Consider the following 27,079-nt stretch of genomic DNA (forward strand, 5'->3'; position numbering starts at 1 on the left):
AGCACACCACCTTGAAACACTTCATTTCCAAAAATATTAAATGTAAGATTTAATTAAAAGTGTGATTCCTTTACAGACCCACATGCAACAGGTGCCAGGTACAGTCCCTGCATCTTCAATCTCTTCCAACCATACAGCTTGAAAAAAGGACTGTGTACGAAGCCCAGGAGAGTTGCTGCCACTCACTGTAGCCAATGCTGGGTCAATGGCAGCTTCTGATGTGCCTTACCGTTTCTATGGAAACTTCTTCAGAAGATCCAAAACTGCCACAAAACTGTTTCCTATTATTTAAGAGCTTTTACTTATATCCTTGATGCAATTATGGTTCAGCCCTGTATTATTGCTTCCAATGCCATGATATTAGATGATAATAATATAGGGGTAGCTTACCAGCAAGAAAAGGTAACACTGAAACTTCTGAAATTAATGCAAATACAACCATCCTTTCCTGTACAGTTGGATGGATACAGTGGTGCCCCGCAAGACGAATGCCTCGAAAGACGAAAAACTCGCTAGACGAAAGGGTTTTCCGTTTTTGTGTTGCTTCGCTAGACGAATTTCCCTATGGGCTTGCTTCGCAAGACGAAAATGTCTTGCACTTTTTAAAAAAAGCCGCTTGAAGAGGCGCAGTTGCGACGGACCGTGCTTCGCAAGATGAAAAACATCGCAAGACGAAAAGACTCGCGGAACGAATTCTTTTCGTCTTGCGAGGCACCACTGTATGTTGTTGCTGTTGGCATCTATCTGTCTGTCTTGGGAGACAATAGTGCGCCTTCATGGATGAAGCAGTCAAACTGTTGGAAGGTTACAGCTCCTCCATGGCTGTAAAGACTGATACAGGAGAGACACGTTTTGTTGCAGCTGGGCCAAATGAATGCGTCCGGTTGTGCTGCTGCAGATACACCATGGCATTTCTTCTCTCTGTGCTCCTCCCAGCAGTCATTCACCCACTGGTCACTGCTATGGATGTACAGCCTGACTCAACACATTGGGGTTGATGTTGCCAGCCTTCATGTCATGTTTGCAGACATCTTTGTAACACAGAGTTGGTCTGCCAACGGGCCCGGTGCTTGAAGCCAGCTCCCCATAGAGCTTGTCATCGGAGATCCCACCTTCTTCCATTCTGTGTACATGACCAAGCAAGACGTCACTGAGGCAGGAGTGTGAACATGCTGGGAATGTGGGCAAGAGAGAGCACATCTTTGTTTCAGACTCTGTCCTGCCATGTGATGCCCAAAGTCTTTCTGACACAGCACATGCAGAAGGCTTTGAGGCGTCGCTCCTGGCTGGTCTAAGTTGCCCACTACCATAAAGCAGCATGCTTAAGCCTGGTAGAACTTCATCTTGGTATTGGACATTAGCATCACATTCTCCCATACTCTTTTGGAGAGGCGAGTCATTGCCATAGCTGCCTTGCCAGTATGCTTGTCCAGCTCAGCATCAATGGAGAGGCTGCTGGTTATGGTGGAACTCAGGTAGACAAAATTGTCTTACGACCTCAAGTGTATGATCACCAATGCTGATGTGTGGAATGCTGGCGATGTCCTGATCCCTGCCAGGCTGATGGTAAGAATGAACGCCCTGAAGGCTTGGGCAAAACGATTGATGAGTCTCTGTAGTGCTTCCTCAGAGTGTGCTGTCAAGGCTGAGTCTGCAGACAACATCTCTCATATAAGGACCTGCCCCATTTTTGTCTTAGAGATGTGTCGTTAATGTAAATAAGGTTCAGTCAGTCTTTGTACTGCTTAGCATAGACCCATCACTGTCATGGATCCTGAAGACAGTGCAATGATTTTCTATACACATCTCTTTAGGATGCTGCATGGATAGTATTTTTACAGTGCAGTCCTATGCATATTTACTCTGAAGTAAGTCCAACTGAGCTGATTTTCTTGTGTGTCCAGGATCTCAGCCTTAATCAGCAAAAACATCAGGAAGAACTTTATGCCAGTAAGTGCTGTTTGACAGTGGGATAGATTCCCATGAGAGGTGGTGGCCTCTCCTTCCTTGGAGGGTTTTAAGCAGAGGTTGGGTGGCCATCTGCCATGTATGATCCTGTTTAGATTCCTGTATCGCAGGGGGTTGGACTAGATGACCCTTGGGGTCCCTTCCAACTACAATTCTATGATTCTATGAAAAAGGACATCAAGTCCAAATACAGGACAAATGCAACTTCATGTATTTAACCCATTAAGAATAAAAGATGTATGATCTGTAGCTAATGCCCAGTTTCGATTGATCTTTTCTGGAAAACAAGAAAAACAATGATTCTTGTTTATGCCTCTTTTATAAAGTGCATTCATACTCTAATGGATTTTAATGTTACAGCAAAGTACACTCCATACTTTGGCGCTTACAACAGACGTATGGAATCATTTGCCAAAGAGGGGTTATTAAATTTGGACTTGTACATTTAAAGACATATCAAGGTTCTATGCTGTCACTTATATCAGAGCGCCTGAGAGTCAAGTAATAAGTGATATAAGAACGAAGGCAAGAGCACCATTAGAACCAAACCAAAATCAAGAGCACCGTGGGAAATGTAATTGGTGAGCCTGGTTGCTTTGGGAAATGGGGTGTCTTTCCTTCTCCACTAGCCCTTTGCAGTGAAAACCAAGCCATCATCTTCCCTTAAGAATGCAAGGAGAGCCTTCTGTTCTCACAGTAGCCAACCAGACGGCTGTGAAAAACACATAAGCAGGATTCAGGATTCAAGACTCTCCCCTCCTGTAGCTTCCAGCAACTGGCATCAAGAAGCACTGTTGCCTTCCTTGCCGTTATCCATGCAATGCAATCACATTCACAACAGGACCTGCAAGTCACCACATCACTCCCAGGAGAGACGCGTGGCTCAGGCATGGCAAGTGCCACCCCCCTCAGCTACTCCTCTGATGGCACCAATACAGATCACGGATGAAAACCTCAAACTGTCCCAGTAAAATGATCAAACTTTTAGGCAGAGAACTTTTCAGCCAGTCCTTGTACTACTTAGGATAGACCCATCACTGTTGTGCATCCTGAAGGCAATACAATTATTTTCTAGCCCGGCCCTACTGTTCGCTTCTACGTAGTTCCATCCTTATTTCAGACATTGTGATATACTGATATATTGCGATGTTTAGCTGGTGATATATCGCAGTGTTGAAAACCAGTTATCACCGAGCCGTACCACGTACACATAAGCGCGCGCGCGCACACACACACACAGAGGTGGAATCTACACACATATAAAAATGCTGTGAAAATGCTTTTTTAAAAAACGTTTTGAAAAAATATATCGAATTTGCCATAGCTCACCAACACCATCTAGTGTCACATTTGTATATTGCACTTTACAGCACACTTAAAACGTTTTATTTGTAGCTGTATAGCTGAGTCCAGAGAGAGACTAAGAGAGAGAGAGACAGAAACAGTAGTGGACACAGTGGGGAATGAGCTGGAGCCCTGAAACAACTAACTAGCCCAGGATGTGACGAAGAGTTTCCAACTGCAGCAAAGAGCGCAATTTTCTAATGTGGGAGCACCAATGCTGCTATAATGCAATTTTAGGCTCTGGACCTAAGGCCTTCTGGTGACATACTCCTGTGTAGGGGGAAACATACTGCATGGGGGGGAGGGCTTACCGAACTGCTGCTGACTGGGGCCCTGGATTTCTGCCTCAAAGTCCTTTCCTGACACCACCAATGGGACCACTTATCTCTACAGATGGACACAGGTGTTATGCACAGGAACACAGGTGCAGTCCTTACCCAACTTCTGTTCAACCTTCTTATCTGTTTAACAGACTGCAGCCTGTATCACGAACAACAAAATTTGGTCTCTGGGAATTTATCTAAACACCATCACAAGCATTCTTCTTCAAACATAGCTCTGTGGAAGTGAAAAGCATCAGCAGATAGTGTTCTTAGAAAAGGTACTACTGCCAACTTTAAATGTTATGGGGGAAGGGCAAAGAGATGTGAGGAGATAAACCCGAAAATTTGTATACAGTTTTTGTAGATTTGCCGTCCACCACAATCAATAAACACAAAGGTATGTTTCAATCTGATTACATTAAAGATTGTGGAGTGGTTTCCCTTTTTCTTCCCCCCATAACTCTTCAGCACATAAAACGAACATCATACCCACTTTCCTTACTTTTAATTTATTAAATAGCAGCCAGGAGTTTAAAACAGTAGTATTTCATCCCTCTCACCCTCACACACACAAAAACCATTATCTAAAGCAACACATTCAAGACCATTATCCAAAAGGTAGATAATGATGTTAAATACAAGCTTTGGCAATAAAACTCCATTTTCCTTTTGCAAAGTGAACAGATAAAGGCCAGAAGGATGTTAAGTTCCTGATTTAATTTCAATCAGAAGCTGATCAAAATTGGACACATAGCTGCTGCAGGGTAGATCAAATTTGCATTCTGGCTGAATTTCATTCCATAAAATGTTCAACCTAATCTAAAACTGGGGCTTTTTGCTTGACTTTCCAAGGAAGAGCCTATTAGTTCTCCAACAAATCTGTGTGCATCAAGGATTCTTTTATCCACAGAAATGGGGCTAGCATACAATTTAGCTATTCATTTATGCAAACGATAGTAAACAGAATTATAAAAGACAGATAATAAAGAGCAAATGAGGTTATTTTGTTTCCCGCTTTATGTTGTCAGACTTCTGAGCATAGTTTAGTGTTTTCTATTCATGACTTTAGAATATCAAATTACTCCCTGATGATGTCTCGGATGTGCTTTTGTCTGCAAATGAGAAGGAATAAAATACCAAGGCATTAACGTTAAATTACAATCGTTAATGGTGTAAATACGAAAATAATTACTGCATCGTATCATCAATTGTTATGTGTTCATTACCTAAGTCCTTGCAAAGCTTTCGCTTTCTTGTTAACAATTATTTTTACTTTGTTTTTGGCTGGCTATTTTATGGCTTCCCAGGCACTTTAGCAGCATTCAGCACTTACACAAGCCATTTAATCCTGTTTAAAGCTTCATTTAAAAACTTCCTCTCGGATACTTCTTAACTGCAGGGGCCACGCTTTCCACTTCTGTCCTGATGCTCAGAAGCATAGCACAGGCACTGGGGGAAACAGAGACATTTGTCACACAAGATTATCTAAAACCCAGCAAAAGAGCTAAAGTCTCCAAATCTCCTTTTAGCCCCTTCTCGGATGTAGCTCTGCTGCAAAAATAAATAAATAAATAAAAATCGATCACACTACCGCTTCCACCAGCACAGCATATAGTATGAGCTCCAGTGCGCACAAGGCAGGGCAACAGCTTCATCCGGTTGCATTTTTATTACCTCTACTTCCCCTCGCCCTTAAGCAAAAATTGCAACTTTCCCCCCCGTAAGCTGCCAAAAGTGAGCTCACATGCACAGAAAACTGGTTTTGCTGATGGCAGCTAAAAATGCCACTCGCCACAGTTCTTCTCAGCCCGTGACCCTTCCCTCTCGGGTTAACTCTTTTATCATTTTGATGGATTCCGGCTGCTTCACTGCCCATTAAGCACCCCTGGCCATTTGCAAACCCACATTTGGGGCGCGCACAAAGAGATGCACCAATGCAAAATTGGATCATCGTCATCGTTATTTAGGGAGAGATATAATAATAAAAAACAACAACAGCAGCAGCAATCTGCTGTCATGGTGAAAAGGAGCCACCTGCTCTTGAGCCAACAGCCAAACTTCTAAACAGCACCGCTTCTGAACTCGTCCCAAATTTTAAACGCACTAACGGAAAAACACGAGGACTAGAAGCCTGGAAAGACTTTTACGCGCGAATGGACTCCGTCCTGGGGCACCTCTCCACTTTCGAAACATGCAACATCATTTAAACACTTTGAAAGGTTATCGAGATTCATTCCGAAACCAGATGCACAACCTCCCTGCTGTCCAAAAGTCGCCGGAGCCTGGCAGGGCACTGCCACCTGAACCCGATGCAAACTTTATTCTAGCTAGACCCTTGCGCTGCTGGCACAGAAAGGGGGCGGGGAAAGAGCGAGGCTCCCTCTGCCCCGGGGAAAAGCAGCAGCAGCAGCAGTAGCACTACGAACCGGCCCTACCACGCCAGGCTTGCAAATGCAAAGCCGCTCGCCCTTGCAAGCCACAGCTCCTCACAAAAGCAACGCCAGCCCCGTGGCTAAAGTCGGCCAACTCCTAGGAGTGACTTTTCGCATGAGTTGGGTGGCTTGCAAGATCGCACCCCTCCGCTGCCCCCCCCCCGCGGCACGCTCGACTGCAGAAGAGACTGGAAAGCAAGCAAACAAGCAAACAAACCAACAAAAGGGGGAGGGATGCTTTAAAGCCGAAACAGCGGCCGCGGCAAAAGCAGCCGTAGGGATGAGTGCGGACCCCGCCGACTGCGCGCATCTCCCCTGAAGGATGTGCGATTTGCAGGAGAAAGTCTTCAGGAGCCGGGATTTTGAGCATGAGCGCGAAGGATGATGCACCTGATGGCCGGAGCAGCCCCCTCCGCCGGCTCCTCGGCTGCTTCGCCCAGCGCCTTGCTTACCCGTGCATGCATAGGGATGGAGGTAGGAGCACACGCGACTACAATGGAGACGGCATGAGCACGGCCTTTACCTTGGCGAGGGGTGTGTGTGTGTTTGTATCTGTGTGTGCGCGCGCGCTTCTGCTGCCGGGCGCCGCGGCGATCGCCTCCTGTCAAAGCAGCGCTCGGCGCTTCTTCCCGACCCGGAGGAATAGCAGCACCCGGTATCCCCGCGCCGCTGCCCGCGCCGGTCCACGTGCCGCTCCGCCACGCCCACCGGCGCGCTCTCCCAGCTCCCGATTTGCCTCTCCCGCCGCTGCCGTGGTGCTTTCGGAGCTGCTGCCTTGCAACGCTTGGGCAACGCATTTGCAGGCTGGCCCGCGCGACGCAGAGCGGCGTCTCTCTCTCTCTTTCGGCTTCTGCCCTGCCCACGTTGAAGAAGGAAACATGGGCTGGGCTGGGGCGGTGGAAAAGGGAAGGTAGGAGGCAGTCCGGCTCCAGGTTTGTTGGTTTGTTATTCAGAGCCCGCCTTTCATTTCAGCGGATCCCAAAAATACAGATGCTATAACTCCCCGTTTCAAAAGTCATGCATCGTTCCAAAAGAAAACACTTAGCAATAAGACCTGGGAAAACCGAAGAGCAGATTGCTTGGTTAATTACTGCACCGGAATTTCGAAAATGCCCCAGATTTAGACAAGACACTCTTCACGGCCCCACAGTGGTGCGGTCAGGTATTCTTAGACTGGAGCCAATGGCTTTTCAGTCACTCCAACCCTTTTGATGGTGATGCATATTATTTTGCTTCAAAATCAAGGCCGGATTAAGACATTTAGAACCCCTAAGCACTTAAAAGATTTGGGTGCACCCCGTGTATATCTAGTTCAAAATATAAACAAGAATAAATGGCAAAATAAAATTTCATTTTTTGATATGAAACCTACAGTTGGATGGAAAATAATGTTTATTTTTGTATATTTGTAACAATAATTTTATTTTTGTTGAGCTGCACCATATGGCCCATGGTAAATCTGACAAAGAATTTATGTGGTGCTCCCCTTTCCCTTGATGCCCTAAGCACCTGCTCATTTTGCTTAATGGTTAACCTAGCCCTGTTCAAGATGTAATAAGCCAACTCCGGAGTTTGGGGGGCTGCGCTTCTGCACTTAATGCCCAAAGTCCTGCCCTGAGCGCACCGCAGTCTCGTCACTGCTGTTATCACCAGTCACTGCAGCTCTACATCGTCAACACTGCTAGCACCTGTCATGTATGACTTAGCTGAGATTCCTGCCTCGCAGGGGGTTGGACTAGATGACCCTCAGGGTCCCTTCCAACACTTTGATTCTGTGATTTCCTGGCAGAGAGTATTAAGCACATAAGAAAAGTTCTTCTTGTATCCCATCAAAGGACGCCTCTGAGAAGTTCACAGGCAGGTTCTGAGCTCAACAGCACTTTCCTCATTTGTGCTCCCCTGTGTACTAACTCTGATATTGGGGATAGTACACAGACATCATGGCTAATAGTGATTGAGAGCCTTATTGTCCATGAATTTGTCAAATCCTCATTTGTAGCTATGCAGGTTACATCACTACCTCTTGTGAGAGTGAATTCCATAGTTTAAAAAATGTGCTCTAAATCTTCCCAAATCTTCCAAAATTCCATTTCATTGGATGACCCTGGGTTCCAGTATGAAAATGAGGGGAACATGTATTTCTGTTCACTTTCTCTAGACCATGAAATGTTTTCTTCACCTTTTTCCATGTTCCCCTTCACTTGCCTTTTTTCTAAACTAAAAAACTCAAAATGTTTCAACCTTTCCTCATAGGGATGTTATCCTAGATTCATGATCGTTTTGGTTGGCCTTTTTCTGAATCTTTTCCAGCTCTACAATGTTCTTTCTGAGGTTCAGCAAACAGAATTTTACACAGTATTCCTAGCTTGGCCAAACTATGGATTTGTACAGTGGCATGATATTTGCAGTTTTATTTTCAGTCACTCTCCTAATTATCCCCAACATGGAATTTTCCTTTTTCACAACCGCTGCATACTGAGTTGACATTTACTTTCATCCCGATCGGACAAATGAAGCCTGGTCACAAACTCAAATCCCTTTTCTGATCAATCACCAGTGAATAGCATTTGTTACTTGAAGTCCCATAATGCAGAAGTCCTTTGGGAGCTCCACCCAATATTTTTTTTTTCTTCCCACCCTGAACAGCTTGAGCACTTCACTGCTCACTTCTACTCTAGGTTATTTATGAACAACTTTAAAAGTACCAAGGCCCATACCCCCCTTGTCACATCCATCCATTGGGAGAACTCTGTTTAGTTCTACTCTCAGCTTCCTTTAGTTACTAGTTACTGACCTGTCCTCTTATCCCATGACTGCTAAGCTTACTCAGGAGTCTTTTATGAGAGACTATTGAAAACTTCTTGAAAGTCACAATGTCTACTGGATCTCTCATGCTTACTGACACTGTCAAATAATGCTAAACAGTTACCGTATTTTTCGCTCTATAACACGCACCTGACCATAACACGCATGTAGTTTTTAGAGGAGGAAAACAAGAAAAAAAAATATTCTAAATGAAACAGTGGATATATGATTTTTGTGGTTCATGCTGTGGCCACAGACATGTGATCTGATGGTGAGTTTGGGGTAGCCCAATGCAAAAATCCTGAGGATCCATGTGGATCCGTGCTTTGTAACCACGTTTTAAGTGGGAAGGGAAGGAAAAGCACTCAAGGGACAAGGAGTATGCGTGGGGTGTCTGGAGAAGGATGCTGCGAATAATGCAGAAGAGGGGTATAAGGGGAGAAGGCTCCTCTCCTCTCCCGCTTTGCTCCTTTAAAACAAGCAGGCTCTGCTTCTCTCCCTCCTCCGCAGCTTAGAGAGCTGAAAAGCTTTGCTGCTATTTAGCGAGCTGAGTGGGGAGGAGAGAGGGACAGAGAGCACGGTTTAAAGCAGCCAACCAGACAGGAGCTGCTTACACCTGTGTAAGTGGCTCCTCTCCCGCTTTGCTGTTTCAAAGCGAGCCACGGTGGAGGGAAGGAAAGGGAACCATGGATCCTCTGCTCACGACTGCAGCAGATCCCCCCCGCCACCCGTAGGCATTCCCTCCATAACACGCACAGACATTTCCCCTTACTTTCTAGGAGGAAAAAAGTGAGTGTTATGGTGCAAAAAATACGGTAAGTAGACAGCACTTATCCCTGCAGAAGCCATGCTGATTATTCTTCAGCAATAATTGTTCTTCTATATGCTTGGTAATTCAGTTTTTAATTGTGCGTTCCACCAGTTTTCTCAGAACCAATTATAAGCTACGGTAACAGCTCTATCATTTCCTAGAACCTCCACATCCTTTTTAAAAAATAAATAATTGGTGTTACTTTGGCTATTTCTTCTTTTGCATTGGATTGAACTAATTTGTTCTAGCCCAGCAAAATCTCTTGACTGGAACTCTTACACACAGGAATCATTAAAGCAGGAGTCGCCAACATGGTGCAATCAAAATATCATGGACTACTTCTCCCATCAGCTCCATCTAGCATTGCTAGTAGTCAGGGATGATGGGAGTTTGAGTCTAACAATTTCAGAAAGCACCACATTGACCACCTTTACATTACAGGCTTTGCCATCTCCCTAGGTTTGACTGGGCCAGTCCCTGCTGGTTGCTGCACCAGACCATTATTCCTATGTATTTTGTATTTTTAAATAGTAAAGCAAAGCAAAAAAAAGCACAGTAGGTGCAAGCATTGCCCTGGTTTTGACAGGTTTCCTAGTTTTGCAATTGTATTTGAACACCATAGTGCAGAACTATATCTGGATACAGTTGTAACTTCGTTCTCGAACGTCTTGATACTTGTACGTTTTGGCTCCCGAACACCGAAAACCCGGAAGTGTTCCAGGTTCTGAACGTCTGACGCAGCTTCCACGGCTTCTGCTTTGAGTGCAGGAAGCTCCTGCAGCCAACCGGAAGCTGTGCCTTGGTTTTTGAACGTTTTTGGAAGTCGAACGGACTTCCAGAATGGATTACGTTTGAGAACCAAGGTACCACTGTATTTCCTACCTTCCAAAGCATGTTTTTTACACTATTACACAGGTCTAAGGGACGTTTGCAACTTCCAGGAAATGTAGTTTGATATTTAGGTAGCAATCCTATAACTACTTACCTAGGAGTAAGACCCATTGAACTCAGTGGTACTTACATGCATAGGATCGTACTGCATGTCTCCCAGTACATAAAACAGATTCATAGCCTTCCACCCTATCCAGGACTCGTTCATCATCTTGCTGCAATTTATCTTGGTTTGGTGGCTGCAGAGTCTCTACAGATAAACACAACAGAGGAAAAACAGATGAATCAGATCTTTGACAGCCATAATGGGTTCAAGGTAGCATTATGTAAACATTATTAAGTGCAATAAGCACATGTCAGCATTAGACACTCTTGTGTGGATGTGCCAGTAAGAGTTACCGTGAACTTCTCAGTCATAATGTCTTTCTAACTTTATGTAGATAGTATAATAGCAGTTCAAGCAGTGCTGCAGCCTTGACGGGAAATCTTTACCCTGTAATAGATAGGCCAGGTCTGAAAGAGTGCCACTGGGAGACTGTACGCTTTCATTCATATAGATGCTGTGCATTTGTCGGACTGACAGGGAGGCCGGCCACCAGCTTTTTGCAGTGTTATTACTAGTAGATCAGTGTTTTAGAGGCCCTGATTGCTCCCGCCCATCTGGAAAACAGGTGCGGTGTGTGAGTTTTAACGTGAAATGTAGAACTGTTTCCTGAATGGTATCTGAAGAAGTGTGCATGCACACGAAAGCTCATACCAAGAACTAACTTAGTTGGTCTTTAAGGTGCTACTGGAAGGATTTTTTTTATTTTGACTATGGCAGACCAACACGGCTACCTACCTGTAACTGTTTCCTGAATGGTGATTTTTAACTCTGCTGAAATAGGTATTTTTGCATTCTTACACAAGTAAGAAGAGGGAGGATAAATGTCAAGGTTCAGGGAATCCGATCCTTCCCATGGTGGACAACCAAGAATTGGAATCAGGGGTCAGCAAACTTTTCCAGCAGGGGGCCGGTCCACAGTCCCTCTGACCTTGTGGGGGGCCGGACTATATTTTGAAGAAAATATATTTTATTTAAATTTTATAAATTTTATTAAATGATTTTATTTAAAATGCATCTCTGGGTTATTTGTGGGGCATAGAAATTCATTCATTTTTTTCTCTCCAAAATATAGTCCAGCCCCCCCCCCCACAAGGTCTGAGGGACAGTGGACCGGCCCCCTGCTGAAAAAGTTTGCTGACCCCTGCTCTAGATGTTGTTGTTCACCAGCTCCCATTATCTCTGGCCACTGACCAGGCTATCTGAGGCTGATGTAAGTTGGGAGTCCATCAATTTCTGGAGTGCCACACAGGTTCCCCACCCCTCTCCTAGGCACCCTAAGAAAGTTTACAGCCTTCTACTTTAGGCGCTTCACTTTCCCCTCTTGCACTAGCCATTTTCCGCTACTCCAGCAGCAGGAAGTTCCACAAGTTAACACTTAGTCCTCCAGATGAAGCTAGGGACTGGTCTACTCTTGTGCTGCATCTTGCAAATTTCAATCCTTCCACGCAAAATGCTCCAAAAGGAAAAATGTAAGTAGACGACAGCATTTTATTATGTTGTCTGTCAGTTTGCTTTTTATTATGTTTTTAACATTGATGTACTGTAATATGTTTTTAATGTTGTACAACACCCTGGGATCTTTGGATAAAGGGTGGTATATAAATTGAATATTTATAGTAAATTGAATATTTTTTATTATTATTATTATTATTATTATTATTATTATTATTATTATTATTATTACAGTGGTACCTCGATTACATACGCTTCAGGTTACATATGCTTCAGGTTACAGACTCCGCTAACCCAGGAATAGTACCTTGGGTTAAGAACTTTGCTTCAGGATGCGAACAGAAATCGTGTAGTGGCGGCACGGCAGCAGCAGGAGGCGCCATTAGCTAAAGTGGTGCTTCAGGTTAAGAACAGTTTCAGCTTAAGAATGGACCTCCGGAACGATTTAAGTACTTAACCCGAGGTACCACTGTAGTAGCAGTATTATTACTCCTGTTCCTTTTTCTATTTCTTCACCTCCATCACAAACACAGGTTGGGGGTGTTTTAAATTCCCCCTTCTCAAGATTAGGTGTTTTAGTGACAAGGCCAGATTTGAATCAGCAGTTTGGCCCCACCCCTTGATAATGATTGACAGGAGGCGATGGAGACAGAGTGGAGAAATTAGGGCAGTGCAGCTGATAGGTGAGTGGGCTTTGGGATCAACACTCAACCCCCATAGTGGGGAATCTCAAGCCCAAAGACCAATAGCGGCCCTCTAAACCTCTCCCCTGGCCCTTGAATCTCTCTCTCCAGGTCATACCTCTCCCCGGCTCTGCTCTGCACCCTCCCTGAGTGTTTTTGCCCAGATAGACTGTGTCCTTAGTACTGACAATGCCTACTACTTGTCTGGATGGTGGACACAGAGGAGTGGGTGGGACTAAAATACTGTGCAAAGGTTCCATTTTCATTTGTTGCTCCACCCACTTTGCCTCTAGCTTCACCCTTCATTGATAGATGGCCCTCAGAAGGTTCTGCAGAAAGGAACGTGGCCCCTGGGCTAAGAAAGGACCCCCCACTCCAGCTCAAACCATTTCTACACATACACATAAATAAAATCGGGACAGAAGTAAATTCTCTATGCTCTCTTTCCCCCCCGACGCCTGTACATAGTGCGAAATTTGATGACCCCTTTGCTACCTGAGACTAATGGCCAGTATTTGATATGATGTAACGTGTTTTCTTCTTTCTTCATTTCCTGTCGCACTTCCAGTCCTACCAGACGAGATTTCCTAACCCTGGTCTCTCCCAGCTGCTGATCTAAAGAAAAAATTGGTACGGGGAAGATTCCTACTGTATCTCGCTTCTTTCCCAGTCTGGGTTCTGTGATTATTTAAAAACTGTAATTAAGATTATATAGAAACATGGAATTAAACTACCAACTTCTTAAGGCAATTGGTGCCTTGTGAATAATTAAAGTAAAAATTGCCAATGGAATTGACGCCAGTGTGGATCTGTGAATCAATTAAGTTGTCAAAATATTGCTGTGTAGTGCCCTCAAAGGAAATTTGCTCCCGAAGTGTGTATTTAAGGGCAATTTCACTGTATTCCTGCATGATTAACAATTATTTTAATATATACCTATTGTGGTGATTTAAAAACTAGCCCGCAAATGAATATGCTAATATCTGATTCTGTGGAAATGAGTGATTACGCCACTTTCTAACATCCTTGGCAAAAGCTCCTTTGATCAATTATTTCTTGTTTAACTTCTTTTGCTATACTTTTGGATGTCACACTCAAGTTCTTAGTGTAGAGCTGCGAATAAAAGGGGCTTTTACAAAGATAAGAGCACTACAGGGATTCATAATGGTGAAATCACTTACTTGCGCTTCTCATCTCTACGAGCAAATGTCTGAAGTGAAATTAATTTGGTGATCCCAGGTTAGTCAGCAACGGGCCTTGGCCCATGCCTCAAATAAGCTAAATTATTGTTATTATCCCTATGTTCTAGTTGTAACAATAGAAGTTAATTGAGCTGCCTAATAATGTAATTTCTGGTATTAAAATTAAAATGTTCGTGTTTGATGAGAGCTGCCATGCCTTAAAGAGATTTGAACTGAGAGAACAGCTAGCCTGCATTTAACTAAGTGTCCATTTTCACTGGTACCAGAGCCAGGTTTTCTGTGCTATGTTTTCTATGTCTCTAATGCAAGGATGAGAAACTTGTGGCTGTTCAGATTTTGTTGGCCTCTCAGCTCTCATCAGTCCCATTTAGCCTCATCAATAGTAGTCCAACAACACCTGGAGGGGCTACCCTGTTTTAAAGAAATGGAACCACTTGGGTGCAACCCATATTCTGTAAATGCCCTGGGTTCAAACAAATGAATGAATGGCAGGCAGGACAGAAGCAATAACTTTTAATCTCTCCCACGCCCAAATCTGGGACATTTGCAGACCGTTTTTATTGGTATTTTGCTAGCTGCTGTCAGAAAATAGAATACTGGCTAGAGGAAACATTGGTTTGATCTAACAAGACGATGATGTTGATGGATTATTTTATCCCACTCTTCAGCCACAAAAAGTGAATGGAAGTGATAATGCAATCCCTACCCTCAGGTTTACAGTGTGTGTGTGTGTGCGTGCGTGTGCATAACACAAAAGGAAAAGGGACTGGGAGGGAGGAGCTGAAAAGCTAGTTCAGGCACTGTTTCTTAAGTTACGGAATTCTTGTAGTGACCAGATAGAGGAATAGAATAGAATATTTAGCTTGAAATTCCTAAGCATAGCATACTGTATAAGCAAGGAAGAAAGTATTACTGATGCATAGTATGGATGACTAGGATGGTCTTTATAGCCATCATACCCACAGCATACATTTAAGCACATTTATGCTTTAATTCCCCCCCCCCTCAAATAATTCTGGGAACTGTGGTTTGTTAAGAGTGCCCAGAGTTGTTAGGACATCCCTTACAGAGCTATAGCTTTCAGATGTCCACTATAAGCTCACAGAATGGGCTGTTTGTTCTTAAACGCCAGAGCCCCAACTCACGAGAGGGTTATTTTTGAGCGTTCAGTTGTTCAGCTTACATATTTGTAAATAAACTCAAATATAAACTTATTTTCTCATTTGGATAAGACTTCAATTTTCTGAAGGAAGGCTTCCTTCCTCTAATATCTTTCCTCTGCTTGCTAACCACGCAAGTATCCTGTTGGCCTTGGTGGTATTTTTCCTGATCTGCAGTGTACCTTTCAGCTTAGCTTCTGTGATTGTGGTTTTTGAGTGTCTCCCAAACATCCTGGATAAATTTAGCTCCCTTGACTCTGTGGGAGAGCATAAGAAATACATTCTTCTATGTATTTGCCCATAGTTCATTTTAGAACTGAAATACTCATACAGATTCTATTTTATTTTGGGGGTGTCCACTTTGTATTCCTCTCTTCTATAGAACTTCAGATATATAATACTCATACCCTCCAACACTTTGAAGCCAAAATCTGAGTCACCGTCTTACCATTTCTTACCAAAATGGCAGCCATTTTGGTTACCACAATGTCGCATGATTTCACACACCTACCCTGCCCCCCAAAAAGGACTTTTGGGGAGCATGGCCCCCCAAAACACACATTTCAGGGCACCGCACAAGATCGCAGCCTCAAAAAAGCATTTGGGAGGGCAGGGAGAGGAATCACACTGAGAATTCGTGTGAGATCGCGATGACCAAAATGGCCGCTGTTCCCTCACGTTAAAAAACACAGGATGTCCCAGTTTTTCCAGGACACTTGCAGGGCATGTAATCATTCATTCATTGCATTAATATCCTGCCTTTTTTTTTCTCCAAAGAGCTCAAGGTGGCATACATGGTCTCCTCCTGGACTCATTTATCCCCACAACAATCCTGTGAGGTAAACTAAGCTGAGAGGACGTGACTGGCCTAAGGTCATCCATTGAGCTTCATAGATTTGAACCTAGGTCTCTCAGGTCTTAGTCCAACATTCGAACAAATACACCACAGACTATTTACTTTGATAAACTGTGATGCCTTCCCCCCCACCCCCGCTCATATTTTTCCGTTTCAATGGATTATATTTTAGTAAACTGGATAAATGGGTGTATTCTGAATATGACTCGCATCGTATGGTTTTGCTTGTTTCTGAGATATTGTGACCAGAACTCTAAGACTATTGAACAACCAGATATGGATGCGCCAGTTGATTTAAATGTACGGCCTGCTTTATGCACAAGGCTTCTGTACATATAAACGTACTTCGGAATAGACAAATATGTATATGTTATACAATAAAAACCACCTGTTGCCAATCTATATTCTATTGCCGACAGGGTGAAGCAGAACAATCGAGTGCCTTGTGACCTTCAACAGCCTCACTCCTGTCCCTTTTAAATTTATCCCACGGATTTGAAATGTCTTAACGTGTATTATTTTTTTAAAATAATTTTTTATTGGAAATTTTATTTACAACGTAACATAACCCCCCACCCCCCCAATAAAGAAATCCACCCTTGTTAAACGTGAACATAACATACAATAAGCATAACATACAACAATACAAACAACCAAATAAAAGACTTCCTTTATCCTGTATTTAAGTTATAATTAGAAAAATCTTAATAATTGCTCATAAAGGAAACAGCTTATAAGAAGTACCGTAAATAAGGAGGCCAGATGCCAGATACTGAAATGTCTCAACTTGTAATGCCAATAAAGGGATTTGTATTGTATTGTATTGTATTGTATTGTATTGTATTGTATTGCCTCTCAGGACCATCCTTCCAGCCATGGCTGGGCTGTTGTAATATCTTCCTAGAATACCAGCAAAATGGCCTGGTCACAAAAAGTGATGGCCTGGTCATCATTTTGAAAACGGATCAGGTTTTGCTGAGTTGTCGTGTATGTGTGTATTTGAATAGGGGACAAGGAGGGAAGGGATGTCTTAAAATAAAATGAGAGAGAGAGAGTCTCATGGGGAAAACAAACAAGAGAAGCGAGGACGAAGGGACGTGGATGAAGCTCTCCAATACTAATAAAAGGCTTCATTCACCTCAGGCCCAGAGCAAAAAGTGCTGTACTTGCACCTTGGTATTAAACAATAAAAGAAACAAGAGAGGCCTGTCATTCAGGGAGAAGATGCGCCTCTGACTTCCATTCAGTCTGATGTGGATAAAAAAGGGAGGGAAAAACCTGGAGAGGAGAGGGTTTGATTAATGAGCTTTTGTGGTTGTTTGTAACCGAGTTCACCCCTATTTGTCTGCACTAAGGTAACCCCGTTTGAGACTAACTGCTAAATGTTTATATTGCAACTAGCTGCTAAATGTTTCTTTCATATTGCTCTGCTCCATGCTGGTTTCATAGATTTAGGCACGTGGCTGATAAGGTAAAAATATTCGCCCGGGTCATTATCTTAGCTTTCAAAAACAATGAAGAGAGAAAGTACATAATAAAACATTTGCATGTCATTTGTGTAGGTTTTTTTTTAAATGAAGGTTTCAGAATAGTCTGAAGGAATTGTATAGGGCAAATGTATCTACCATCTTGTTTTCACCTTTGCAGATAACAATAATCAATAATAATAATATTAATAAAAATAAATATTTATTTATACCCCGCCCATCTGGCTGGGTTTCCCCAGCCACTCTGGGCGGCTACTCTTGTGTATCCTACGTAGAATTCCTTAATAGTTTTCTGTGGGTTTCTGGGTGGCTGCTGCATTTGACAACCAAAATGGAAGTTCTTTCCAGACATTTCTTCATTTTCCTGGACGGTTACATAAAATTTGCAACAATCCAGCTCCCTGACAGAATTGCCGTACAATAAGAGACACTTGCCAGATGGCCTCAATTCGTGAGAAATATGTGTTTCTAATGCACACACGTCAAAACCAATTCAGCATGCAATTTTAACCTTGGGGATTTGACTGTTTCTTTCGACAGAATCTGTTGCTGGTGGAGACGAAAACATTGAAAATGCTCAACCGCTACATACAGGAACAGGTCAAGACAAACAAACAGGGTCAACTTACTCAGTGAGGTCCTACCTATTCAGTTTCCTTTTGAGGAGAATTTTCAGGGACAGAACTAGAGTTTCATCTTTTCATGTGTGAAAGGTATGTGTATCTACCATCAAAGGCACATTGAAAGTGGTCCAATACAAAAAGCTCGTTGCGCAACAACTGAACTATCAACCGCAGCCTACCTTAAAGCCTGAAATCTCTAGCCTGCTTCAAGGCAACATATAACTCAAGCAACAAAGACCGGAGGTGCGGAGGTGTCTATTCTTGCAGGCATAGCTTTGAGCAAAAGAGCTTATTGCATAATCACAGCCTTTATAAAAAGGCAGATATAAGTGTAGAAAGAATGAAGGCAATGGGACTGAGGGTTAAGGCACTGGCGATGTAACACAGTGATACCCCACAGCTGGCTAAGGAACATAATTTAAAAAGAGGAAATGCATCACCAAAGCAGATGGCCCAGATTTGCATATAATCTACATATGGTAATTAGTATGTACGCATGTACATTTATAAGTAATTACTGTACTTTCAAGGGAAATGTGATACATCTCATCATGACTGTGACCTGTTTTGTTGTCCAATCTGCTATATAGGTGCTAACCATCAATGCATCTTTATGTCTCTCCTTCCCACTTCTTAAAGGTTTATCCTTAAACGAAACTTGACGGATTGAAATCTTATATGTGATTGAAGTCACGTGTAGTAGACAGCCCTTCCTTTAACCAGCTAAAGATTTTGTATTTTTCCAAGGTTCCAGAAGGGGCGTTCTTCAGCCTATTTTAAAACTGATTTATTGTGGCTTGGCTTGAAGTTGCTTGTGATGAGGGGCAAGCAGAAATTCTCTAAATGTATAAATATCCAAATGTATGGTACACCATGAAGTACCCACTTGTGCTGCTTAAAAACAGAGTGTCTTACCGAAAATTAAAGCTACAACGAATGCTTGTTTTTAAGTGATCAACCATTACTTTTGGTATTACAAGCATGTGTATATAGATCCCTTATAGCTTACTGTCATGTAATGCTTTATAAATGATACTTAATAAACAACAGCTGTGAGTCTTACAGAAGTATTCATCAAGGCACACATTCATTAATGGTAAATCACTTTTGGCGGGTAAGATGCTAGTGGCTGGCATGTAATCTTTTAATGGCCTGTGCTTTGAGTAATGCAGGTCAATTCTTTTGTCATGAAGTAATACAGGAGGAATAATGTGCTAGTGTTTTCGTAAGGACAAAATAGTTATAAAAGCTCACTTGGCTATCTGTGGGCTATGATGGTTGCGGAAGAGATAAGGCAACCTTTGCCAACCTAGTGCACAGTGGACTAGGGCTGATGGGAGCTGTAGACCAGAAAATCTGGAGGGCGCCATGTTGGTGAAGACAATAGTATCTATGCAGACTTGCTATCTGTTACGTTAGTGAACTATCATTATAGTTATTGTTGGTTTTCTTTCCATTTTTAATTTGTATGCTGCCTTTCAACATTACTGTACTTTGTACAGTCTAAACCCCACATTTTGTTGTTGCTATTGGCATCTGTCAGTCTCAAGAGTCAATGGAGTGCACCTCCAGGGGTGAAGTCTGCTGGTTAGCAACACCGAAGTGACCTCAGGGCACATGCCTAGGCATTGTGCATGGAGGTCCTGGGTTGCCCCAACAACAAGACCCTGCTCTCAGCCTCAATGATGTGGTCCAAAGGAAAGCAGAGCAATACGTCTGGCATCGAACTGGCTGCAGGAGTTACTGAAAGGAGGTGTACAAGGAGCCGTCCAACCATCTCAGGTTGATGAGCCCCACCTGCCTCTCACTTCTCTCTACAACATGTGCAGAAACTGCCTTCTTGACCATTAGACCTACTGTTGGTCTCGTCCACCCAATCTGCCAGAGCCTGTCTTCGCATGCAGAAGTCCCTAATTCGCAGAGAGTTTGAGACCCATTGGCTACCCTCACCAGGTTTAGCTGGCCAGTCAAAGCCATTCCTGGGGTGTGGCCACTTTCACATTCTAACAGCTTCTAGGAGCTGAATACAGGGTGGGGAGCAGCTTTGGGCAAACTACCCCAGAAGTAGCATGACAGTTCCCCCAACAGAAGTACTACCCCTCCCCTAAGACCCCATACACCCCAAAAATGACCCACATAAATTACAAAATATGCAACAAAAGTATGTCATCGTGCAATAACAATTCAAAATAAAAATAAGCAAGCCACATGGGACTTGGGACTTACTCCCAAGTAACTGTATAGAATTGCAGCCTTAATTAGAACAAGAAATATTGGAGTCCTTATCTCAGGGCTCTCACTTGTACGTCAATTCACACAGTTCTTTTTTATGCATTGAGTGGTGGGCTACTAGGCTATGGGGACTGCTGAAAATTCAGTGAAGCAGTGCTGGAAACCTTGTTCAACTACTGAACATTGTACATTACACACCATACCAAATAAATTAAAATCTGAAACTCTGAAAAATCTGAGTTTTGATTGCTAACTACACTTCCTGTTTAAGGAGTGGTAATATTTAACATTCTGATTCGGTTCCCACATAACTTTGAAGGAACGTCTGCAAATGTCAGTAGGCATATCTGAGTTGAATCCCCAGAAAAGATCTGAAGAGCCACTGCATTTTATTTCCTGCACAGTCAAATCTGTAATGTGGTCATTTTGAAACAGTCTATTATTCCAGCTGCTTTCCTCTTTTATGGTTACTTTAAATTTATGGCTTCCATGATGTACTTCCCAATGGACTTAACATTGAGAATCAGCAGCTCTACAAATCTCCTGCCAACGGACTTTCATCTTCCCTGTTAATTTGTGTACTTGTGAAGAATGTGGCCATAAATCACAAAGAACACCTTAGCCAAAGCAAATGTAGTCCTATTTTCAGGCACACAGACACACACCCAGTGGAAAGTGGTGGCTAAGAGTTGCACACAGTGGTGCACTTAATTTTTTTATTTGTCATCTCATGTCAGCTCATTCTCTTCTCGATCTTGCCACTTAGCCTGCATACAGGGCTATTTGTCAATATAATCTCTCAGATTTCCAAGAATATATTTAATCAGCTGAAAACAAGAGCAAGTCATAAACTTCAATGAAACAGAATTTAGAAGAAGAGACAATGAATACTGCTTTGCTTTGGAGAATGCCATGTTGCTGCCCTGCAGTCTTATTCAAGTGCATAATGTGTTGCTTCACAATTTTTCCAGGTATCTATCCAAATAATACATTGAAGCAGAGGGCTGTGTACTAAATGAATGGGTGTTCAAGCTATGCACAATTAATAAATATTACTTTATCTAAGTTTCAGGTCAGATATCTGAATATCAGATTCTACAAAAGAACAAAAACTGAGTGATTACAGAGTGAAGCAGTGAGGGGGGCCCTGTGGAATATCATGGTTATTGCCATTAAATCAATATTTATTTTTTGATGTTTGATATGATGGAAACATTACATAGAGAAGTGTCTAGATCAGATAGATACATAAAAATTTGCGCTGTGTGTGTTGTTTACATGTATGCCAAGCTGCTGGAAGGGTTAAATCAGATTTTATTTTATTGCCAGAGAATATCACCTACTCTAAGGGTAGGCAAACTTCAGGCTTGTGGGATCTACTTATGTGTTGGTATTGTTGTTATTGTTTACTAAAACCTTCAGATCCACCAGTCAGAACCTACCCTGCTTCACAATTCAAATTTGTATTCCGTATGAGAATTTATCTGACACACGCACATCCCAAGTCTTTCTGCAGAAAAAATGACTTCAGGCTTTTCCCAAGCTTTCTTCATTTTGGCTGTATAATTTAAGGGTCAGAGGAGAATCTTCCCCAACACAGTGCCCTTCAGCTGTTTTGGACTACAGTGGTACCTTGGTTATCAAACGGCTTAGTTGCCGAACAAATCGGCTCCTGAACGCTGCAAACCTGGAAGTAAGTGTTCCGGTTTGCTAACATTTTTCGGAAGCTGAACATCCAACGTGGCTTCCGCGTGAGTGCAAGAAGCTCCTGCAGCCAATCAGAAGCCATGCCTTGGTTTTTGAACAGTTTCAGGAGTTGAACAGACTTCTGGAATGGATTAAGTTCGAGAACCAAGGTACCACTGTACAACTTTCATCAGTCCCACCCAGCATGGACAACAGTCAAAATGTAGTTCAAAATATCTGTAGGACAAGAGGGAAGCCGGTTGCAACGGGATTTAGATAAAGGTTATTATGTTGAGCCACTTTAACTAACAATGAGTATCAAGAGAACTGTCTCGTCAGCTAGATCCATGTAAAAGCATGGCTTTAATAGTATTTACAAACCATGACCGTTCCTTCAGATGGTTTTAGATTCAGCCATATTCCATGATTAAGGATGCAATGATACAACGTTTTCTTTGAAACCTAGGACTTGTAAGGAAAAGCAGTTTATATGCGTTGTATATTCGATATAACATTTTGCCACCAGATGGCGATGTGGAGTCCCATTTTTCCCCTACCTGTTTTCCCTGTTTAAATTTACAACGCTTTAAACTGAAACACATTTTTATGTGTCTAGATCCAGCCATAGAGAGCTTCTGCTGCCTCTTTGTCTTCATTGGATATGGGGTAATCAGTCCTAGCCAGTCCTAGCCAGTATGGCCAATGGTCAAGGTGATGGGAGTTGTAGTCTAGCAACATCTGAAGGGCATGTTGGCTACCTTTGAACAGTGTCCAAAAGCCATTGTGAAACAGGATGGGTCCAGAAAAATGAATTTCCTTGCTGTCATCAGGTGAGAGCTCACAGCATCTCTAGGAAAGATGCCTAAGAAGACATAAAGTTGCTTTATACCGAATCAAACCATTGATCCAATTAGCTCAGCATTTTCTGTGCTGAATGGCATGAGCTCTCCAGGGTTTAAGACAGGGTTCGCTCCCAGCTGTAGCTGGCAATACCAGAGATTGAACCTGGAATTCTGAATGCAAACAGATGCTCCGCCACCAGGGTGACGTCTTCTTGAGTCTCCTAAGTGGGGAAAACGGCAAATATAAGCAAGTTTTGTGCAAAATTGCATTATTGGCATGATGTGCAAAAGCAGCTCGTAACTGAGGTCCTAACCCTAAGCAAGGCTTATTGGAAGTAAATTCCAATGAAATGAATGAAACGTGGAATGTCTTTGTTTTGTGTGTTTTTTATTCCCAATTCATCCTTTCCCCATCTCCCTATTTTATTTCTGTAATCAACTTTTACATTATAATCAAACCAGTTTGGAATTTTGACAGTTCCTGCTGCTGACAGCTCATGATTAAAACAGTTGTGTTCCACAGAGGTGCGTTTTTCTCAAAATCCCAAAATTCTCCGTAACTGTATGTTGTACAGTACTTCAAAAAGGGAGAAATACAATATTTTACCAGTCAGAAACAGGGACATTGTATGAGGACGGGTATGCTGCTTGTAAAATATATTATACAGCTTTCTCCTTTAACTGTACATCCTCCAGGTCAATTGGCTGATATTTTAATTTACATGGATTCTTTTGAAAGCTTTCTAAATGAAGGTCCTGAGGAAAATATATAACATTGTGATCATCATATTTTACGGTTATTACTGTGTACACGTTAAATGTGAATTAATGCAATAAAACAGTGCATTTCACATAAAAATACACTGAATTCCACTGCTCTTGCTGACATGGTTCATGTATCAATGTAATTACGCCTTACAAATCTTGAGCAAGAAAGACTCCTCTTACACTTTAACAAAATAATAATAATAATGGTCCACCATTGTCTGAATTAAGAGGAAATTAATGCATTCCTAAGTTTAATGCATCTTCTCTGATCACACTTTCATATACAGTATCTAAAGAGAAGGAGAAAAGGGGGCATATATTGCTGAACATATGAGACCTGATTGGGCACTTATTCCATGTTTAGAGTGCTCTAGAGGGCTATCATGGCAGTTCTGCTACAGGTGAGTGGTATAGGAATTGTGCCTTTGCAAGGCTAACGTAGGCAAGATATAGAGGCACACAGAGAAGAAATATACAGAGATTCTGTGTCCTCTCCCAAAGGAACCTTGCACCTGTGTAACTTTCCTATTTCCATATGTTGTTTCAGTTAAATGCATTTTATTTATTGGATTGTACTGCTGCCATCCCACCCCCCACCCCACCCTCCCCAAAAAACCAAACACAGCTTACAGTCACAAAAATTCAAGCAACCACAAACAGCAATTAAGTTTACAGGGATATAAATAGCAGGGCCCGAAGATTTTAAAACAGCAGCTAAAAGTAATTGGGTGGAATCCAACTGGGGCTCCAGCACTTGCCGAAGGGCTTTCGAGCCAGTGGATGCCTGTGCTATTAGAAGAAGTGGGGAGGCATTCTTATTTTTTTGCTGATTTGTCCTCCTGCAGCCCCCGCCCCTGATGTCACCTTCCGCCATGACTTTGAAAGTTCTGCAACTGTCCAGAACCGGTTTTCAGTGGGTGCTTCCTGCAAAACAGGGTTGTTAGTCCATGTGGTTGTTTACCGTATTTTTTGCTCCATAAGATGCACCTGACCATAAGATGCACCTAGTTTTTAGAGGAGGAAAACAAGAAAAAAATATTCTGAACAAAACAGTGGATGTATGATTTTTGTGGTTCACGCTGTGGCCACAGACATGATAGCCACGAGTTTGGGGTAGCCCAATGCAAAAATCCCAAGGATCCATGTGGATCCGTGCTTTGTAGCCACGTTTTTGCGCCATTGCAGCCCCACAAAACAGTGGATGTGGGGGTTTTTTTGGTACAGGCTGTAGCCATGGGCATGCTATGTGATCTGATAGTGAATTTGGGGTGACCTAATGCAAAAATCCTGAGGATCCATGTGCGTTTACGTCCCCACTCCCAGGCAGCCTCCTTTATCACTAGCGTCCCTTATCTCCCTCTCTTTATATATCGCTTGCCAATCAGCTGCTCAGCAGCTTCGTTTCAACACCCCCTTCCCTCTTTCTAAAAAGAAAAACACGACCTGCTTTTCTCCCCTGGGCAATTCAGCTCCAGGGACCATGCATTCGCTCCATAAGACGCACAGACATTTCTCCTTACTTTTTATGAGGAAAAAAGTGTGTCTTATGGAGCGAAAAATATGGTAATTCTATCAACCTTTTTAGTTCAGAGAAAAAAGGCAAGTAAAGGTTGACATGAGAGAATTTTGTAAAAAATTGTGCGTGGCGTGGATAAAAAGGATAGAGAAAAACTTCTCTCCCTTTCTCAGAACGTTGGAACTTGTTGACTTCCAGTGAAGCTGAACATTGAAATATTTCGGAGACATGAAAGGAAGTACTTCTTCACTCAGGGCATTGTGAAACTGTGGAACTCGCTCCCACTGGGGACAGTGGTAGCCACCAGCCTAGATGGTTTTAAAAGAGGAGCAGACTGCTTTTGTGCTCAAATCCTGCTTGCAGGTTATTATAAACTTTGTAAAAACAAAATCCCAGAAGCTTTTCTTTTGGGAATTATGGGGACAGAACTACCTAAAACGTATAGAAACTTATTCATGTATGCTACTACAGCAGCAAGAATGTTACTTGCCCCAAAATGGAAAGAAGCAGAAGTCCCAGTAAAGGAAGAATGGGTGCAAAAAGTTAGGGAATATACAGAAATGGTGAAACTTACTGGAAGAATAAGAAATCAAGATAACAGGTTTTATTAAAAAAAAAAAAAGGAAATGGTTTCTTGAATATTTACAGATAAATCATAAACAGGTAAAAACGTCAGAATTATTGTAAGAACCTGCAGTTTTATATATCGAAAGAAGATGAAACACACACAAAAATAGTATAGAGGAATGCCCTCATGTGTTGAGCAGAGAATTGGATGCAGCTTCGGTCAGTTCTTCCTTCCACCTTAGGATTGCAGCTTTAATCAAGTAACTAGTGTATTAAATTTGCATCTTAGGGAAGCAGTATTTCAGAAAGAAAAGCATACTTTCTCGCAAGAAGGCACCATCTTTAAAGAGGCCTTCCTTTGCAAGAAATAGGGGAGGAGGGATTGTTGTTGTTGTTTAGTCGTGTCCGACTCTTCGTGACCCCATGGACCAGAGCACGCCAGGCACTCCTGTCTTCCACTGCCTCCCGCAGTTTGGTCAAAGGAGGAGGGATTAAGACAGTCCTATTTATGTGACGAAAAGGTTTCAAATCAATTAACCTATTGATGGAACACTGTATCCCTAAAAAATGAGATATGTTATTTTAAGATAACATGTTCAAACAAGATATGTCTTGTTGGGTTTTAGAATGCTCTTTTTATCAGGAAGTTTATTCAGTATATCCATTTGTATGTATGTCTTCTATTGTCATCGCCTGTGGCTAATCTAAAAATAGTTGATGACAGAGGCTCAAAACTGTAAAAAGCAGATACCTAGGATAACATTTGGCACATTTCTCTCTCATTTCTAAATTTCCCTTTCTCACCACATTGCCTTAGGGATAATACCATCTTCGGAAGTAAGCACTAAAATTTACTGTACCTTCTAGTTAAAATCTCAACTCAAGGCTGTAATATCTATAAAGAAAACATTGCTGGAAAGATTGAGGCTTTGATACGGCTGTTCACATACCTGAGCAGACAGTAGAATAAATACTGGAAATGTTATCTTTGTTCTTTATACAAGGTGCAGCAAACATTGGTGACAAAACACTTTTTATTTTCTTTTGATGTGATGCTTTTAACAATATATAATCATTATCAGTCAATACTGCAGTTGACAGTAGGTGTCATGAAAGGTTTATTATTATTATTATTTGTGACCTTTAAATGCCACATTCCCAAGTGATCAGGTAGAAATAATATTTCTCATATTGGTAAGCATTTTGAATAAATCAAAATGCTTGTGGGTAGGGATTTGCACATTTCTACTTTGACACCCTGTATTTAGCCAATATTCCCTTCCTTTGTCCTGTCCTGCATGCAAATGTAGGATTTTCCTTCCTGT

General features: G+C 42.3%; 1 protein-coding gene and 1 long non-coding RNA gene across 5 annotated transcripts in view; one reads left to right on the forward strand and one right to left on the reverse strand.

Moving 5' to 3' along the window:
- RARB (retinoic acid receptor beta) overlaps positions 1-17,456 on the reverse strand; it is a 338,077-nt gene extending 320,621 nt beyond the window's left edge. Inside the window, exons 1-2 of one of the 4 annotated variants that reach the window (XM_081164729.1) lie at positions 17,172-17,456; positions 10,705-10,824 (exon numbers count right to left, since the gene is read on the reverse strand). The gene's annotated coding sequence lies outside the window, so the exon portion shown is untranslated. Of the gene's footprint in view, positions 1-6,590; positions 6,771-10,704; positions 10,825-16,421; positions 16,495-17,171 lie in introns of those variants that run through there. The other 3 variants (XM_081164730.1, XM_081164728.1, XM_081164732.1) reach the window with 3 other exon arrangements.
- LOC308570244 lies at positions 16,598-19,210 on the forward strand. Its single transcript, XR_014001029.1, has 3 exons — positions 16,598-17,020; positions 18,061-18,233; positions 18,783-19,210. It is a non-coding gene; the product is annotated as an uncharacterized lncRNA (long non-coding RNA).
- Positions 19,211-27,079: the final 7,869 nt, after the last annotated feature.

This window comes from Podarcis bocagei (genome assembly GCF_964188305.1).
Source record: "Podarcis bocagei genome assembly, chromosome: 12".
In the NCBI taxonomy this organism is placed as follows: Eukaryota; Metazoa; Chordata; class Lepidosauria; order Squamata; family Lacertidae; genus Podarcis; species Podarcis bocagei.